General features: G+C 37.5%; 1 pseudogene; it reads right to left on the bottom strand.

Annotated features, from left to right (window-relative positions):
• Window positions 1-4,210: 4,210 nt before the first annotated feature.
• On the bottom strand, window positions 4,211-4,741 carry LOC129467821 (low molecular weight phosphotyrosine protein phosphatase-like; annotated as a pseudogene).
• Between the last annotated feature and the right edge of the window lie 3,444 nt (window positions 4,742-8,185).

Here is an 8,185-nt window from a genome sequence, read left to right as displayed (position 1 = left end):
GTACCGGCTTCAGTGACTCAATCATTTATACAGGATTTCAGTGTTTTGTTCTGCAGTAGTGTTCTAAAGGATTCACATAGTATGATGGGGGAGGGACAAAGCAGAATCTACTTCCAAGCTGGAACATCTTAAATACATTTACAAACTGTTATGGGACACTATCAGCAACTGTGCCTGGGGAAGCTAGCAGGATTTAGCTCTTCAATGGCCCTCCAAATGCACCCAACAATCGCCAACCTCACCCATGGAAATCATCTAAATAATGAAAAGAAGGGCCTTAAAATCCTCACATGGATGCTGTATTTATAACTAAAATGTACAGTTTAATTCTAAATAGCAGGCTTTTAAATGCAAACAGCTTCCAGGTGAGTCCTCTGGCTTCCAATCAGACACTGATTCTAAACCATTCTCACAGAGAATTTCTGAAACCACCACCAGGTATTAATTCTGCTAACTGCAGTGAAAGGAAACCCAAGGCACATTACAAAAGGCTAAATGCTGCTGTTTCTAAGTGGAAGCACTGTTGTACAACATTCTTAGGTGGAATAAGAAAAATAGGGTTAAATTGTAACATTGTAATCGGACGAACAAATCAGCATCTTTGATCCTCAGGTTAAAATTTAATCTAAGTTTAGAAATTCAAAGTAACAGCCTTTAACCATTAACCTTGAGGAAAATGTGAAGTAGCATCTGGAGTCTCTTAAGCCCCAGCCCTGTTGTCCCCTACAGCATCTCCACCCAGGAAGTGCAGTTACTAACTAATGGGAATGGATCCTTTTCCCATTATAAAGGGCCTGTGCATAACCCTTGAACCCACTACTGTTCTTATGCCCCAAGATCTGCACCTTACATCAGGCACCCAGGAATGCTTCTCATTGAAATTTTACCATACCAAAAAATATGTAAGGGTGACTCATCACTCCTGACTTTGGACTCCTTGCTTTGAGATCAGTATTTTTTTCTCTCTCTTTACTTTATGTATAGCAAAAGCTTTCCCCAGTAGCTAATGAATTTAGAACTTTATACAAGACTCCCTAGCATTTTCCTCCTCCCACAGGCTGGAGAATTTCAGTGCTATGAGACTGGGCAGTAGGAGCCAGAGCCAATTTGCAGAATCTCTCTTCCTTCTGCCTTCCAGTTGGCTTCTCTTCGCAGCTGCATGGTGGGGATGATTTGGGGCTTCCTCAGCAAGGCCATTCTCTGCCTTGTGCCCATAGCAGGGCCTTGGGTGGTGGCATGTTATCTTTGCTGGTGAGCAGACACTCAGAGATCCTTTGGTTATCTGACACACCATGGAAATCTTGGCAATCAACTAAGGACCTGTGACACTCATAGCTATGATTACATTTGGCTTTAGCATATTTCAGGTAATACCTTTATGAAAAAAAGGATGAAGTATGGAATTGTAGGAACTCTTTTGCAATAGACTGAGATCCAATGTTTAAATCTTTCTATTTCAATTTGATCTGTGCCTTTAGATTGGGGACAAAATTTTAAAAACAAATTTTCCAAATGACACCACAATGAAAGCCAGTTGTGCTCTTGAAAAATCTCTCTATTGTATTACTTATCCTCACCCTTGTTTTTTAGAGAGAGATTAGTGGGAAGCAGTGAGCCAACATAATTGCCCCTTTCCTCTACAGAAGAGCTGTGCAGAAGGGGACCACCGCACTTAGGACCAGTGCCAGGTGACAATCTTTCTGTCATGCTGCTGCAGCATTTTGCACCTTGAGAGACAGGAAAAAAAATGGGGGTGAGGGAGTGGGAGATGATGAAACTATTTCTCTTTTATGTCTACATCCTTACTCCTCAAAATACTCTAAGCCCACTCAGACCCCATATACCCTGCCCACAATACTAACACATGGACTTTGCATAAGTAAATTGTTGATTAAATAAGAGCAAAACTATATTCTTATGTGTAGATTAACCAAGGCTAATTTCCTGGAGTTTAATACACTTTGGATTCAAGTAAAAACAATCACTTAATGCAGCAACATCTCAGACCCTCTTCACTCTAGAACCATTTTATACAAGAGAACTCAACATTTACTGTTGTATTTCTGATACTGCCTGCCATTACTCAGGATGCAAGAGACGCTGTGCATTCCTTATTAGGAAAAATTGGCCTGTAAGGAGAATGGTATACTGTGTATTACTACTGTGAGATTGTAAAATTGTTAATGGACAGTGTAAAGAATTGTATTCATTTTATTAGCAAGAAAAATATTGCATACAAGGACTACTGCCCTGAAGCATCCATCACTCCAATGAACTGTTCTACCTGATCTAACATAAAGTTATATTTCATTGCTCATTTTTTATTTGCCTCACTAAAATGAATAACTTAAGGGAATGTGCATTTCTGCAAGACTTTAATTGAATAAACTCATTAGAAGAAAATATTTCGATTGCATTCAAGAACAAAGAAGCATAACCTTCGTTGACTGTAGTAATTTATTATATGCTTCATTTAAACCCATTTTGTAAAGAAATCAGGTAACAGTCATTTAATCTGATATAATTAGAAATAGCTGAGAGAGTAAAAAAGCATTTTGAATGTCCTATGTATGGCATATCCTGTACACCGATTGAAGGTCAGAGCTTTGGTATTTTTGTATAATTCTATCTTATCTGGTGCATCAGCTGTGTATTTTACGTCAAGGTAAATGAGCATCCTGTCTTATATGTTAAATTTTAAAAATGACTTTTTCAAAGAAGAATGTGATTGCTCTGATTTTTAAGGGTGTATATTTTTTCCAAAATTAATATGACTTCTGAAGCTCTAACTTTTTTTTTTTTTTTGATGCTTTGGCAGGTTTTCACTTTAATGCTCTAAAAGGAAAAAGCAAAAAGTAAATTAAGTCTGTCTGTGGTGTTTCCTGTACAAGATTTAGCAATGTGATTAGTTTTTTTGTGAACTTGAGACAAAAACCACAGGATCTATAATACTATATATCTTCTTCTAATGAGATGTTTTAATAATAAATAGTCTGCAGTATAATCATAGATTATACTACATAGGTGAGATAAAAAAATCAAGAAATTTAAAAATAGTTATTTTCTTTATTCAATTTATAGTTTATTATATAAAATTATTTAATATATTAGGGCTAGAAGAAAATACAGGAAGAAGTTTTAGTAAAAATAACACGTGGTCATCTTATTTAAAATTTCATCCTCAAACTATGCTGTGGAGTGAGTGAGGAGCTATTGTTACAGAAGACACAGACTGAATTATGAAGAGGTTATTTGTCAGGTCATCTACCTAAGTTTTGGCAGAGCACATTTTCACTGCCCTATGTTTTCTCCTTTACTGTAAAGTAAGTGCTTTTTCTCTCTCTTCACCCCTTATCCAGGAAGAGAATACAGTGGAGTTACTAAGGAAGAATCTGGATATATTCACTGGAAAATAAATGGTATACATCAAGATTTATAATTTGTACATCCAGAGAATAGCACAACATTTACTTCCTTACCTTCATTTACTTTGACTATAAAAATAATGTGATCCTCATAGGCAGATGTCAAGTGTAATATTCACCAAACAGAAATAATCATGAATTAAGAAGACTGAAGATTATGTCTATTTATTCCTTATAAGAGAAATAGTATTTTAATTGCTTAAATATATGTGAATATTAATTTTTAAATCAAGAAAAGATTTATGGTAAAAGGGGGGATGTATACACATGTAGATAATTTGAAAACCACAAGAAATAATTTTAAAATAGCCATCATACCAGTACCAGAAATTATATGCTAAAAATCATAAAGAATATAGTACCCTGTGCTTTTAAAAAATATAATATTATATTTCTTAATTTTTCTCTAGTAAAAAAAGGATGATGGTCATCAAATACTTTCCCTTGCTTTGAAGTTGACAATAAGGAAGAAAATTACCCACTCGCCTCCTTCTCCTTCTGAGCCAATAACTGCTATACACATACACGTATGCCACACTAGAATTCTCCATAGTCTGCGTGGAGAATAATTACTTCTTTACCTACTTCTTCAAGCATAAGTGTGATGGGGCAAAGAGCAAAGAGTGATGGGGGAAAGATGGGTAAGATAATATCACTAAGAATGATAGCATATTTGGCCTTGTTTGTTTATTTATTTATTTATTTTTTTAACTGTCTGAATCAAAGATTTTTATTGATTCTTCTGCCGAACACAACTGATTTCCATCTACAATTACTTTTTAAGGTAAGAGTCAACTGAACAAAGAGCTGGGGCTTTGGGCTCTGGAACGTGATTACACACTGACTGAGAAATGCAAGACCTCAGGGTGGGGTCTAGTCAGGCTGGCCGCAGCAGGGCACGAACCTGCCTCAGTGGGCCTTCTCCAAGAACGCTCTGCAGCACCTGACACACTGCTGGTACACCGTCTCAAAGTCAGAGTCATTCTCCTCAGATTGCTTTCATCCATACACAGGATATAATCAAATGTGGCAAAATCTTCTTTGGTAATCTGTCTTGCTTTATGGTCTGTGTGAATGCCATGATTTCTTAGGCAGCTCACAGCTCTTGGGTCTGGGGACCGGCCCACGTTCCAGTCAGAAACAGCACCGCTGTCAATAACCCAATTCTCTGAGATGTTTTGATCGGTTACAAGTTTCCTGAAAACTGCTTCTGCAATGGGTGATCGACAAATGTTACCCAGACACACAAACAGCACGGATTTGGTAGCCTGTTCCACCATCTTCCCGCGCTCAGAGGCCTGGCCTTGTGTGTTATGCAAACCAACTGTATTATTTTATTAATAATCCCAGAGAAAGAAAGAATTTTTGCCAGAAACAAAAGACCTGGCATCATTACAAGCATTAGCAAAAAAAAAAAAAGACAGTAAATAAGGAACAGAGGAACACATGAGACAGGAGACATATAGAAAACAAACAGTAATATGGCAAATATAACTCTGGCCATATCAATAATTACATTAAAGGTAAATGATCTAAACACCCAAATCAAAAAGCAGAGATTTTCAGACTGATAAAACAATAAAGCTGATCTGCATGCCCTCTAAAAGAGAAAGACTTTAGCTTGAAAGGTGCAAGTGGGTTGAAAGAAAAATGATGGAATAAAAATACACTATGCAAATAGTAACCATGAGAGACCTGGAGTGGCTGTATTATAACAGACAAAATAAACTTTAAGATGTGTCTAGTTCCAGGCATAGGAAGATTCTAATCTTATGAGGGAGACAGGGACCCATGGAAATCTGCTAAGCAGGTAGAAATTCTAGATTTTTGCTTGGATTGACTTTGATGTCCTGTAGATTTTCAAGGACCATTGACACCTGAAATAAAACTCGGATTAAGGAAGAATCCATGGAGTCACCCCACTTTGAAATTTGTCTTAAGTTCATGTGTAGGGGGATCCCTAACCTACACAGATTCTGGTTGCCATGGTCTAATTGCTACCCCAGTGGCAGGAATAATAGAACAGGCATCATAGTGCATAGGCACCTAGGCTTCCAAGCAGTTCACAGATTTTGGTCATGTGCCAGGTCCCTAGTTAGTACTTCACTGGCAAGTGCTGGCTTGAATTAATAAAAGCAGCATTGAAATATCTGTGGGTTTTGTCTTTAGCTTCCACTTCACTCAGCTATTTTTTTGTTTTTGTAGTATCTTTCAACTGATTGTGTGGCATGAATTCATTTAGATACCACGACTCAGAATGGCATTCCAAAGGCAAGAGTGGAAATGTCTCAACTTGGTAAATAAAAATAGCAACCAGATTCAGCCATCAGCCGGTAATTAGTGAAGCTGGAAGCTAGCCATTCCAAGGACTAACTATCCTTGATAAAACGCCCAGGGCTCTTTAGCTTTGCATGCTCAATCTCTCCTTTTCTGTTTTCTTCCTTCCTTTACTCAGATTTTTCTATTCTATTTCACTCAAGTACCATCTGTTATTCCTTTTCACACACTTTTCAGACCCTTCTTTTATTCCTGCCCATTCTGCATATCTCATAGTTAAAAGGCGGGTAATTCTACAAAGATTCCAATTAGTGTATTGTTTGATGGCTAATCAGGTTTTCCACCTTTTAAGATGAACCATTGAATAAATGGTGTAAAGAATGTAGTCTTGTGTTGCCAACATCTTGTCAGAATTTTTTTTGAAGTTTGAGTTCACTATTGTCCACCTGAGTTGCCATTAAGCAGAATGTACATCTCTGTGTGAATACGTCTGAGCCCATATGTGAGCAAACACACGAATGAAGATTGTATTTTTAGATGGAAAGTCATTTGAATTCTGAAAGTGGCAGGACATGTAAGGCAGTAATACAGGGAAACTAGGTAGTCTTGAATGAAACTGATGGTGACTGGTGAAGTCTCCCAATTTTCTATGGGGAGGGGAAGAAAGGTAAGAGACTAACATTTGTTGTCTGCCTCCCACATGCCAGGCATTGAGCTAGGCAATTTTCCAACATCATGCCTTTTAATCCTATCAGCAACACTAAATTGTATTATTATTATTATTCCTATTACACAGATGATGTAATTGAGACCCAAAGGACCTAAGGAGCTACTTCAAGGCTATAAAGCTAGTAAGTAGTGATGTAGAAATAAAAACCAAGATCTATCTGAGTCCAAAGCTGCTTCCCCAGGGACAGGAACTTGAGAGGAAGTCACCGGAAGAGAAATGAAAACGCAGGTAGAGGAGAACACACATCTATTTTGATAGTACTTGGAACATAGTAACTTTCAGTAAATATTTGTTTATTGCTGAATGGATGCAAAAATTGATCAACTATATTAGTCAGAGATCTCCAGAGACATAGAGCTAATAGGAGATCTATACATATATATGTGTATATAGGAGAGATATCTATATCTTACACACACACACACACACACACACACACATATATGGAGAGAGAGAGATTATAAGGAACTGGTTCACATGACTATGGAGGCTGAGAAGTCCCATGGTCTACGGTCTGTAAATTAGAGACCCGAGAAAGCTGATGATATAGTTCCAGTCTGAGTCTGAAGGTCCAAGACTAGGAGAACTGATGATATAAGTGGTGGAAGAAAGTTCGTGGTGTAGTTCTAGTCCAAGTCCAAAGGCCTGAAAGTCAGAAGTCCCAATGGTATAAGTCCCAGGCCAAGGGTAGGAGAAGACTGATATCCCAATTCAAACTGTCAGGCAGAGAGAGCAAATTCTCTCGTACCCTGCCTTTTGTTCCATTCAGGCCTCCAACAGATTGGATGAAGACTAAAAACACTGGCCATCTGCTTTCCTCAGTCTACCAATTCAAATGCTAATCTCACTCAGAAACACCCTCACAAACATAACCAGAATAATGTTTAACCAAGTATCTGGGCACCCTATGTCCCAGTCACATTGACACATAAAATTAATCATCACAAATTCACCTCTGTCAACTTGTCACCCATACACATCTCCTTAAGCCATACTTAACCTCAAAATAAAGGCAATAACAAGGTCTTAATTTCACCAAACATGATACAACTATCCTGCATACCACTAAAAATGCACTAACCCCTTCCCCAGGAAAGGAGGCAAAGTCTTTGAAATTCACTCTTCTCCTTGATGTCTTGTAACTGAAACACTATGATTGAAAATTAACAATACTTAACTATGATATAAAGTCAATACATCTGCAGTTACATGACAAAAGAATCAGAGAGAGTGAAAATCAAAGACATTTTCTTAATACATACAAATATAAATATATTTAAAACATATTCACATTCTAAATAAAACAAGGAGGACTATTCATAACCATTACAATCCTCTTTTTTTTGTAACTGGTCACTTGTAGCTTATACTTACAGCTACCTTCTTCCACTAGCCACTCTATATTCCTTTTCCCTTCAGCAAGCTCCCTATTTGGTCATGGTTCTTCACTTGGTAGAATGACCCAAATCTTCATTCCTGAAGAGTCTGAGCAATTAGTAGTCCTTCCTGGATTGGGCTGTTGTAGCTTTCCATTGATTATAATCACAAGGTAAGTTAATACTCAGTGACACACTAAGGGATCTCTTGGAATTCAAACATGTTCTTTCTTATCCCTATTGTGGAGTAGCAATTGAATTTCTCCTCTGTAGCGAGGATCAGCAACCTCACCCAGTATAATATTATAATTCACTTCTTTGCCTATTGATTCAGAGGCATGAGAAGCTCAAAGGGGCCAGGTGGCAGTTTTAATTTC

The sequence above is a fragment of the Symphalangus syndactylus genome, chromosome 18, assembly GCF_028878055.3.
Source record: "Symphalangus syndactylus isolate Jambi chromosome 18, NHGRI_mSymSyn1-v2.1_pri, whole genome shotgun sequence".
Lineage (NCBI taxonomy): Eukaryota > Metazoa > Chordata > Mammalia > Primates > Hylobatidae > Symphalangus > Symphalangus syndactylus.
Note: the sequence above shows the minus strand (reverse complement) of the source record. Positions and strands in the feature narration are given on the sequence as shown.